Below are 12444 nucleotides of genomic sequence, written 5' to 3' on the forward strand. Positions count from 1 at the left end.
TGCTTTACCCCAAACATTTGAAGAGATATGCAATATGAAACTTTCAGTCAGTATGGGAGGTGCTACGCCAATTTTGCAAAAACCTCCATTTTTCTCCGTGAATATGAACATGATTTCACACAGTGTTGGCAAACTGTTAATCTGATTAGCGGTTAAAATGTTAATCGCGTTTGACGATTAAAATTAATTTGTCGTAATCAACTGTACGATTAATGATAACATTTTTTTAATCGTTAATCGCTGGCTGCGATTAAGGTTAATTAATTTAAAACATTAATCGTTAATCCAATTAAAAATAAAATCTGATTAATTTTTCTAGTTTGTCCGAGTTTGAAACCAAACACCAGTTATAGTAATTATTTTGTGTTTTACGCTTATAAAAATCACATAATATAAAAAAATTATAATTATTGTTATTAGTAATACATAAATTGGGAACTTTTACAAACCTAGTTTGTAAAACGTTTGTTGGTATATATCTTAATGAAAATGCACACCAAATTGCTTAGATTGATGAGGAAACCTGACTTAGCCATACCGGATTAACTTGCTTTGTGTGCACAGGGAAATTCCAGCATAACTTAATTAATCACCAAACCTACTTGATCAAATTAAGAGTTAATGATTAAAATTTAATTTTTTAATCGCGGTTACGATTAACTGTTTAGTCAGATTAAAATTAATCATGATTAACTCTAATCAGATTGAATTTAATCGAATTAACTAACTGATTAAAACATCAATCGATTAATGCCAACATTGATTTCACATACATATCACTATACCAAAAATACTTCCAGAGATATGTATGTAATATGAAAATTCCAATTTGTATGGGAGAGGCCTTGAGTTATCGGACTTACTTTCAGTCTAAGACCATCCTTCCGAAATCCGTAGTAAGTGTACTAAATTTCGTTCTGATCGGAAAACCGGTTAAGGAAGTAGCCTATTTTCAATCCAGGTCATAAACCATCTTTGAGCAAAATTTCATTTTCAAACAGGTGTCAATTCTTAAAAAGTAGCCTATTTTCCAGTCTAGGTCATAAGCTATCTGTGTGCAAACTTTCATGCAAATCAGTTCAGTCATTTACGCGTATTAATTTAATTAAACTTTCCTAATACGTGATAACTCTTAAAATAGTAGCCTATTTTCCAACATAGGTCATAAGCTATCTCTGTGCGAAATGTCATGCAAATCTGTTCAGTCGTTTCCGCGTATTAATTTAATTAAAACTTTTTTAACATGTGGCAACTCTTCCAAAAAATTAGCCTATTTTCCACTGTAGGTCATAAGCTATCTGCTTGCAAAATTTCATGCAAATCCGTTCAGACTTTTCCGCGTATTAATTTAATTAAACTTTTTTAGCAGGTGGTAACTCTTAAAAAAAGTAGCCTATTTTTCAACCTAGCTCATAAGCTATCTGTGTGAAAACTTCCATGCAAATCAGTTCACTCATTTCCGCGTATTAATTAAACTAAATATTTCTAACAGGTGGCAAGTCTTAAAAAATGTTGCCTACTTTCTAACCAAGGTCATAAGCTATCTGTGTGCAAAATTTCATACAAATCCGTTTAGGCGTTCCCGCGTATTAACTTAATAAAACTTTTTTAACAGGTGGCAACTCTTACAAAAAATTAGCCTATTTTCCACTGTAGGTCATAAGTTATCTGCTTGCAAAATTTCATGCAAATCCATTCAGTCGTTTCCGCGTATTAATGTAATGAAACTTTTTTAACAGGTGGCAACTCTTAAGAAAAGTAGCCTATTTTCCAATCTAGGTCATAAGCTATCTGTGTGCAAATTTTCATGCAAATCCCTTCAGTCGTTCCCGCATATTAAATAAATTAAACTTTTTTAACAGGTGGCAACTCTTAAGAAATAGCCTATTAACCAATCTGGCCCATAAGATATCTTCGTACAAAATTTCATGCAAATCCGTTCAGTCGTTTCCGCGTGATGATTTCCCAAACATCCAAACATACAAACTTTCACATTTATAATATTAGTAAGATAAGATGTACATGCTCCTCGATTTTAAGAACTTTAACTATTTTCGTATATATTATTAAATCTTGCTGAACGCTATTTTATTAAATAAATATTTTTTTTCCTGCTAACTTGGGTATCAATATACAGAATTCGGTAAACAAAAAGAAATCTAAATAGAAATGGGCATAGAATGAGAATTTGAATTCAGTAGAAGAATAATATATAGTATTAGTTATTACTTTATATGCCCTATACGGTTAAAAATTTACTCAAACCAAGGATTGATATCGACTTCAGATGGACGAGGGTGTCCACCGCAATTGGTTGGGCCACTACAAGTGCTCCAACGCTCATATGCGGATGATAAATGTGCTGAAATGTCTCTAACTTATAGGCCAAAGAATTCAAAACTAGATAAGTTCATTATTGTATGTGGTATGTATGAATGTGGTGTATGTCAAATCCAGGTGAACGAGCAGGGGTCGTATCCAAGGCAATTTTGGTGGGAGCTACGCAAGATGCTCCGTACGCTGAGAGGCAGATGGTGAGTGTGGATATGTGACTGCCGATTTCGTTCGGTCGGACGCACGTGATTCACCGCGCTGGACATGGTCTTGTTGGAAGCCTTACTCGGAGTACTACCGACACTCTGAGCTACTTTTAGAAGATTTAGAGCTGCTATAACGCAGTAATCACCTAAATGATATCACGTTTTTACTAAATGCTCGATTTACTAATATTACTATGTAGGTTCTCTTACCACAAAATTGATTTTGCCGGAGTTTTAGGTTCCTTAGTTAATATACCAGTCAAATAAATGGGGACCGCAATAACTGAGCTGGAGTCCACACAGAGACTCCGGAACTCGAGGTACACGTGTCCACGAAAGTCCCTTTGGTTGTTCTGGCACGTGGCCGATGATTTTAAGATTTACTTTTTATTTAAACCTTTACCTTTTTATTTTTTTTTCAAAATGTTTAACTTAAGGCACGGTGTCCTTGAACCAGATTCAACTGAATCGGTCTGGAACGATGGAATTTCTGATTAGACTATTTTTGGGGGTGTTCCTGAGTTAGAATACGTGAAGTTTAAAATCGTAGCAAGTGCCGTTTTTAAAAACGGTAACTTTTTCGATTTTCAGGTGGGTTCTCGATAAGGTTCTAGATGAATGATTATATATATTTACATATATACAAGTCGATTGTATACATATTTATACATATATGAGCAGGCTCGAATATAGGGCGGAGGTGTTTCCCCACGGGGCCAGATTTTCCTTAAATTTAGTTGAAAGATACAAATTATAAAATTTTGTTAAGTAGATAAATTTGATTATTTGATATTCACATAGCTTTTATAATATCCAATAAATGAGAACGCGCATGTCTAGATACACATTCAAGTGTGGTAAGATCATTTCCGTGCTAGTCAAAATAACCACCAATCTGGCCTAATGAGAAACAATAGAAACACGTGTTGTCTAAATGTAGTGTTCGCAATGATTTTCCCATGGTTCATGAAATTTTTGAGCTTTGTACCAAAAGTTTTATACTGCAGTGGAGTCTACTAAATAGACGACATACACATCGAGCCATAACCGTCGAAATAACGTAAGCGACATTTTTTTCAAAATTTTCTTTTTGATGCAGAAATATTCCTAGAGCATCTACATAGATGCATTTTCGCATAGGTTATTTTGGCGGTCAGAGCTCGATATGTACATGTATACATGTACATGACTCTGTGGGGAATTTTGTAGTCGTCTACTACAATAGCCAAATTTTGGTCCACTTATAACGGCCAACTTTTATCTGGTTTCAAAAAAATTCACTATAAAGAATTATTACTCTCTAGATTTTCTTTTATTAGTTAGTTTTTTCATTTAATAACATAAACTTGTTTATCGCCCAGGGCCGGTACTAAATATGGGCCGGCCCCCCCACTATATCTAACACTTTTTTTAATATTTTAACGAATTTCCAACGTAATCACTACATACTTATTCAGTGCTTTTGAAAAATACCAAGTATTTTCGAGAATGTCTTTTTTGTTGTAGAAAAATTTCGTCTAAAGAGAGAATTGGTTTTGCTATACTGTTTGTACAGATCAAGAGAATGCGTAAAATAGCTTTTATTGTTTTAGTCGAATGCGTTCCTTTAAGCTCAGATGGGCTGTATGCAAGAAGCTCGTCCTCTATTGATTTCTGATTTTCCCCTGCTGTAAATAACCTCGAGTCTCTTTGAAGGTCGCTCTACAATTTCGAGCTTAAAAAGTTTCATGAACCATGGGAAAATCATTGCGATCACAATATTTAGACAACACGAGTTGACTTGGAACCTTTCTATTCTTTCTCATTAGGCCAGATTGGCAGTTATTTTGACTAGCACGGAAATGACCTTACCACACTTGAATGTGTATCTAGACATGCGCGTTCGCATTTATTGGATATTATAAAAGCTATGTGAATATCAAATAATCAAATGTATCTACTTAACAAAATTTTATAATTTTTATCTTTCAACTATATTTAAGGAAAAATCTGGCCCCGTGGCGAAACACCACCGCCCTATATTCGAGCCTGCTCATATATGTATAAATATGTATACAATCGACTTGTATATATGTAAATATATGTATATAATCATTCATCTAGAACCTTATCGAAAACCTACCTGAAAATCGAAAAGGTTACCGTTTTTAAAAACGGCACTTGCTACGATTTTAAACTTCACGTATTCTAACTCGGGAACACCCCCCAAAAATAGTGTAATCCGAAATTTCATCGTTCCAGACCGATTCAGTTGAATCTGGTTCAAGGACACCGTGAAGGTGATACTAAACAACTTTCGCGACTGAATTCCGATATTCTTCACTTTAAAAGCAAGAAAGATTCAATTTATAAATCTCGATTATTATATTCACTATTATAGGCCTTATTTTTCGCAGTAGTGCTTGCTGTCGATCTCAAGAGGAAATGGAAGAGAGAAAATTTCTGACAGGAAATGAAGGCTCTACTTAGTTGAGTACTCCCGTCAATTTATGTTTCAGTGTTCGGTAGCGCAGAAAAATATTTGTGCTCTTCACAGTCAGAACTGTCGACAGAGATGTTATATCGTTTTGAATTTCGAAATATTTTGTTAACCAAAAAGAAATTCTGACTATATACTGAAACCTACTTTTAGGTGAACAATAAACTGTAAAAAGTAACGCTATAGCCCATGCCTCAAAACAGCCCTCACAGGGGATAGTTCAGTCACACGTAGTGTTACCCGAGCTCTTGAGAATAAGGTAGTTGACTCACTGTTCAACCAAATTGACACCGGCATTCAACATCCCGTGGACTTCGTTCCGACTGACTTTCTCAATCGGTGTACCCTCCGAATTTTTCGCCTGCCGGAAGGGGCAATCGAGTGTGAAGCTAGTGTGTCCAATTCCAAACAGGTGTCAATAAACCAATAGTTTGAGTTTCTCCAAAAAACTTGACGAGATATTGCAAATGTCTCAAAGCAATCCGCTGGCTGCTGGGGGGAGTGTTGACTCTGTGGAAAGTGAGCGACCTCGGAAGCTGGGGGTTCGAGGGCTGGAGTTCGTGGACCGACCAACACTGATGTCAATGTCAAGCAACTGAGCCGGTTGATGGCGATGATGGCGCAGCGAGGCCAGGAACATGAAGGCTTACGTAGCGAATCTCTGCGGCCGAGTAGCCAAAATTGAAACGTCCACTTTTCAGTCACTGGGTTACCGCTCCACTCATGCATCAACATCGGAGAATAGGGGTCAAATAAGCCAAACCGGCATAGCTGAGGAAGAACACCGAGCTGAACGCGAGCCGCCAAAATGGAAAAAGATGGACCTGGAAAAGGGGCACGTCAAATTCGGCGGCACCGATAAGGGAATTACAGTTGAAAGTTTCCTCTTCCGCATCGAAAATATGAGGGCACAGCATCAAAAAACTGCTGGCCCACTTCAAAACCGCAGAGTCCGATTACGAGGTATTCCGGCAAATCATGGAGCGTAAACAGCTGGCGCAGGAGGGATTTGATGACTTTTACGGGGAAGTTCGTAATTTAACGTTTAGGCTTCGCTAGAAAATCACCGAGAAAGAATTAGTAGGTATAATTAAAGGCAACTTAAAACCTTATTTGGAGAACTTGACGTTTGCTTCAAAAATGGACACACTAGCCGAGCTAAAGGCTGAATGCAGGTGCGCGGAAAAGGTGATCAAGGAAAACCGAAGTAGATCTAAAGGAATAAGTGAGCTGGTATATCCAGACCTGAATTGCTCGGATGAGGTGGTCAATCCACAGCCGTTAGAGGCCATGAGAAACCCGCTTAGGAACTCACATAGAAACAGCGCAAATGGTGGCCAACTGAACAGGACGAGCAATGTAATGCCACTCAGTGTGCCTATTTCCACGTCTGTAACCAGCCCTAAGCCAACCATAGATTAATTCTGTCCCTCACCCTTTCACTTAATGTTGTGCTTTTCGTGTGGGAAGCCGGTTGACCACTTTGCGAAGAATCCATTGGAAGCAAATAAAGAGACACGGTGTAAATCCAGCTTCCACAGTATGATTTGTTTTTCGTGCGGAGGAGACAACTCGTATTTCGTTTTTAAGCCGCAGGAGGGAAATGGGAAGCTGGCGGAGATGACCGAGGTCCTCAGCCAGGAGAAAAAGTACCCGGCCAAAAAGTAATAAATATTTTGAAAAGAAAGGGAGCAAATCAAAGGGAACCTAAAAATAACTTAGAGGTAAGAGCACGACGTGAAATTAAGAGTTCACATGATAGGAAGTTGGAATATGAAGAAGCCAAAAGAAGAATAGTTTGAGAAGCAGTAACGGAAAAGAAGAGGAATAGGAATTTTAAGAAGATACAAAGAATGAGAGCGAAGAGTAAAATATATAAGAGAATTTATAATAAAATTGTTTCTGCGATTGTAACTGTGAAAGGTGACAATAAGTTTTCGCGCAAACAAAAATAGGAGCTAAGGATGCATTAGCTTTATTAGATTCAGGGGCAGGAGCCAGTTGTCTAGGGAAGAATGCCAGTAAGTTTTTAGAAGGAAAGGAAGACAGCATCCTTCCCATAACCAATCAGAACATTAAGACCGCGAACGGAGGAGAAACCCCAGTGACCGGAGTGATAACGTTACCAGTGCTATGGGATGACATGAGTAGGGATTTAGAGTTTCTGATAGTGCCAGGATTGCAGCAGGAGGTGTACTTAGGCATCGATTTTTGGAAGGCGTTTGACTTGAATGTAGTTAGCAGAGAAGCTGTACCACGTCCTGCCGAGGCTAGAGTTGAAGAGCTTGCGCCTGATGATTGTGACCTGTCTTTCGACGCAGTACAGCATGTGTTGACCCCAGACCATACCGGGGCTTTAGAGAGGGTGAAGGCGCAGTTCCCTTCCTTTGCTGTTTTAGGATTAGGGCGAACGGACTTAGAAGAATATGTAATAGAAGTGTGCGACGAGAATCTCCTGGTTAAACAACGACACTATCCCATTTCACCCGCTATACAAAAATTAATATATGCGGAACTGGACAGAATGTTGAGTATGGGAGTAATAGAAGAGTCCAACAGCAGTTGGAACTCGCCCGTCTCACTAGTTATAAAAGGGACTAAAACCCGACTATGTCTTGACGCACGCAAGGCAAACGAGAGGACTGTAAAGGACGCGTATCCGCTGCCACATATCGACGGAATACTTAGTCAGCTGCAAAGTACGCGGTATATCTAGACTTAAAAAACGCATTTTGGCAGATTCCTTTAGAGCAGAAGTCAAGAGAAAAGACAGCATTTACTGTACCAGGAAGACCCCGCTACCAACTCACAGTCATGCCTTTCGGACTGTGTAACGCGGCACAAAGAATGGGTCGATTAATGGACATGGTTATACCCGCTTCTTTACATGAATATGTATTTGTGTACCTTGATGATTTGTTAGTATGTTCTGAAGAATTTTCGTCTCATGTATGTTTGTTAGAAACGGTCGCTCGGTGCCTGCGCGAAGCAAAATTAACCATAAACGTTGAGAAGAGCAAATTTTGCTACAAAGAAGTTCGGTATTTTGGGTTGGTATTGGAGATGGCTGTATTCGAACGGATGCGAACAAGGTAGCAGCTGTGAGAGACTTTCCAGAACCGAAAACGCTGAAACAGTTACGGAGGTTCCTGGGCCTGTCAAGCTGGTACCGACGTTTCATCCAGGACTACGCTAACATTGCAGCTCCGCTGCATGACTGCCTCACCAAAGAAAAAATAAAAAAAATTACGATGACTGACGATGCGAAACGGTCGTTTGACCAGCTGAAACAAAGTTTAATATCAGCACCCGTGCTTACACATCTGGACTTCAACAGACATTTTTACATTCAATGCGACGCATCGACAGACGGAGTGGGTGGGGTACTATTTCAACTTGACAATGACAATAACGAGAGACCTTTTGCTTACATGTCAGCGAAACTCAACAAAGCTCAAAGGAAGTATAGTATCACAGAGCTTGAGTGTTATGCTGCGGTTCTTATTGTAAAAAGGTTCAGGCCATATGTGGAAGGCCTACCATTTACAATCATTACCGATCATGCAAGCCTGAAATGGCTTATGCGACAGAAGGAGTTATCAGGTAGACTTGCAAGATGGAGCCCTAAACTTCAAAGTTTCGACTTTAATATTGAGCATCGAAAAGGGACGCAAAATGTTGTGCCTAATACCCTTTCCGGCATGAATATGGAAGAAATTAAACCCAGTGATAGGATAATGGACGTGCGTCTAGAAGCACCATGCTCTCATTCAGATTAATATAATGAATTAAGGAGGACAGTGACAGAAAACAAGGACAAGCTACCTGACTTATGCGTATCTGACGGGTACGTATACAAGCGGACGCAGTTTGACAGGGGAACGGGCTTCAAGCGGACCAAGCCTGGAAGCTTTGGTTTCTGTCGGAGCTTCGACCGGGACTGGTGGAGTCATCTCACAGCTCACCTTCAGCAGGTCACGGTGGTATCCATAAGACTTTATCACGAATACGTGAAAAATATTACTGGCCAGACATGGTGGCAGATGCAAATTCAAAATGTGTTCTACAAACCCCTAATGGGCAAACAGCATGCGACTGAGCGGCCTTTTCAGCGTCTTTTTTGTAGATTTCATGGGTCCTTATCCCCGTACGTGTGATGGAAATGTTTATGTGTTTGTTTGTCTAGACCACTTTTCAAAGTTCGTGTTTCTAAAACCCATGCGCAAAGCAACCTCAGCGGAAGTAGTAAAATTCCTGGAACGAGAAGTTTTCCACATATTCGGCGTTCCCGAATATGTCCACTCGGACAATGGAAAGCAGTTCGTCTTGGAAGCGTTCAACCACTTTTTAGGCAAGTACGGTACGAAGCACGTGAAAACAGCCTTTTATTCACCTCAGGGCAATGCCGCAGAGAGGCTCAATCGATCATAAGATCATTTATTAAGGATAACCAGAAGAACTGGGATCGACATGTAAGTGACACAGCCTTTGCGCTTCGTAGCACAATTCACTCCGCAATCAATATGTCACCGTATCACGCCACTTTCGGTGTGCCTATGATGCGGCATGCTGCATCATACGAACTATGCGGAAAGCTGGGCTCGCTGAAGGATGTCGATTGCGAGGTTGAATTTATTAGTGATAGAATGCAACTAATTAGAAATAAAATTAAGAAAGAGCTAATCACATGAGCGAAGTAAGAGGGTTTATGACACGAGAATAAGGGTTCGAATCGGAAAAGTGGTATACCGCCGAAACTTTAAGCAAAGTTCACTAATTGATAATTATAACGCCAAATTAGCCCCGATGCAAATTAAGTGCATAGTATTGAAAGTAATTGGAAATTCCATGTACGAACTTGGAGATTATAACGGAAAAAAGATCGGGGTATACCACGCAAAAGAGATTTTTGTAAAATAGAATTTTTGTCAATGTTTCGTCATTCTATGTTCAATGTTCAATGTAATTGTTTGTGTTAGACTTGAGTGCTTTTAGAGGCCTTGGCTATTTATTTATTTATTTTAATATACTTGACTTTACCTTGTAATTATTCGACCAATTATTTATACACTTTATTTATGTAATTTATTTGCTTATTTAATTATTTATTTCTCATTTCTCTTCTGTGATATTTTAGACTAATTGGATAATTTATCTTTCAACTACAATATTCATTTAAGATAAGGTATAGAAGTTAGCGTAGAAGTAAATCTGTGATACAGTTGTTAGATAAAGGAAAGTAGAACACGGGAAAAGCTGCGTTTGAAAATTTTCTTACGCACACACTCCATGATGCAGGCACCATCGGCGGGTGCGAGCCTGTAACGCGAGCTTTAAGGTTGCAAATACACTAGGAGTGTTCGCTATGCAAAAAATGTGTACAAGTTGGTATCAATTGTTACCAAATCGTGTTCGTTTAGCCAAAAACCCAGTAAAACTTGCAAGGAGAGAGCACAATTTTGACATTTCATTAGGAGGGGAAGTTGCAAATTCGTGCTGGGAAAATTTTTGCCAGTAAGAATTTGCAAGCAGGATTGTGGTATACGGTTGCATTTTTGTCAGCATTAATTTGAATCAACGAGTTCGTTAAATTTAAAAATGAACAATCTTGTTGCGATTTACTAATGAAAGAAGTATGTAAATATTCGTTTATTTAATTAATTAAATTAATTCCAAACATTTGAAAGGTACTCGACTGAAAACGCTCTGTTCGTAATCGGAACGCACTCGACACCACTGTCGATATAGGAAATCCGACAGTGACTTCCACAATGAAATTGAAGCGTATGTTGAAGAAAGTCAGAATAAGAAGAAATATACGTGTAGGTCCTGTTTTGGTTTCTACCTGAAATAATTTAAAAAATTTATTATGCTCGAAATGCAACCGTGGACGCCAGCTGGCAGTGAAGCTTGCTTATGTTTGCTAATTCCTGTTCGCGCAAAACTTTGTAAGTTTATCTCTTTGGGAGAGTAAGCTACCTTGTTCTCTGAATTTTGTTACTGGCTAATTCTTACTGGCAGTTGCATAGCGAACACTCCTACTTTAAGCAACTCTCCGCTAAACGTATCTCAGCCGTGTATCCATACATGTTGCGCCACATACGTGAAAGGGTACCTATATGTGTGTATGAGTGGGGTTGTGTGCGAGCGTATCCCTGTGCGTGAATGCGTGCAAGTGTATGTGTGTAACTTTTGAGTGAAAGTACCCTGCAGTAGAATTTAGAGACAGTCTGTTAAAGCGCTAGTTCCGCCCTATACATTTCTGAACTAGTGCAAAACGGCTGCAGAGAGGGACAGTTGAAACTTTTGGTGTGCTAGTTGCGCTCTGTTGAGAAGTAAATGCAGAAATTCTCAATTCTCGTACAATACTAAAATAGCTCAGCGGCAAGACCTCCGACTCTAACATCGTTGGTCGCGAGTTCAAATCGCGGTGGAGGCAGTTGTGATTTCAGATTTAATAAATTTAAATTGTTGAGTGCCGATTAGAAATTGAAGAGAAAATGGTCAAATTTAATATAAAGAAAATAAAATAATAATAAAAAATAAATAAAATGCAATCTGTAAAAGATAAGAAAAAAAATAAAAATCGAATAATCAAAATTTTTTTCATAAAAAAGTTATCTGTCCAAAATGGAAACAGTTTAGAAAAGGAAAAATATCCAATAATCTAGTTTTAAATTTTGTTTTTTCATAAAAAAATTATTGTCCCAGAACTGTCGAAAATGGAACCAGTTCAGAACTAGTTCGAAAGTTCTGCAGAGGTGGCAATTTCCACTTCGTAGGACATCGCCATGTAAAAAGAGACAGCTGAAAGCATTGCGTTGGGATAGATCGAGAACCAGTACCGCCTCTTAAGGAGCTAGTTCTGCGCTAGTTCTGAACTAGCACGATTTACTGCAGGGTAGTAAGCAATATCGCTAAGATCGCACATAGGGGTATTTGGCCGATTTAGGCGGCCAAAATTATTTTTATGAAAATTTTATTTCAAAATGTTTAGAAAAAACGTGATACGATGTCTAAAATTGTAAATGTTTAAAATCAAGTAAATATAGGTGGAGGACGTACAATTATTCCTCCAAAGCAACGAAAATAAAGTTGGTTAAAGTTTGACACCGATAGACTCTATGTTGCCGTGGTCCGATTGTAGAAACTCGCTGTTATGGGTTACTGTTCGCCGCACCAAAAATCTAACTATTTTATTCTTCGGCATGTAGTACACCCGGTAATCTGTCAGAAAAATTTACCATCTAATATTGTCCAGGGCGTACGGCAACGCTAAGACTTCCAATGAGAGTCTGCCATCTTGACAACTCTTGGCGGGGTTGCCACTACATGGAAAATTACCCGCAAGCACATAAAATGCCTATAAGTGGAAAAAAGACCACAACACCTTTAGACGAGAGACACAACCGGAGATAACGTGTC

Source organism: Rhagoletis pomonella, unplaced genomic scaffold (genome assembly GCF_013731165.1).
Source record: "Rhagoletis pomonella isolate Grant_MI unplaced genomic scaffold, Rhpom_1.0 Rhpom_scaffold_00003, whole genome shotgun sequence".
NCBI lineage: Eukaryota > Metazoa > Arthropoda > Insecta > Diptera > Tephritidae > Rhagoletis > Rhagoletis pomonella.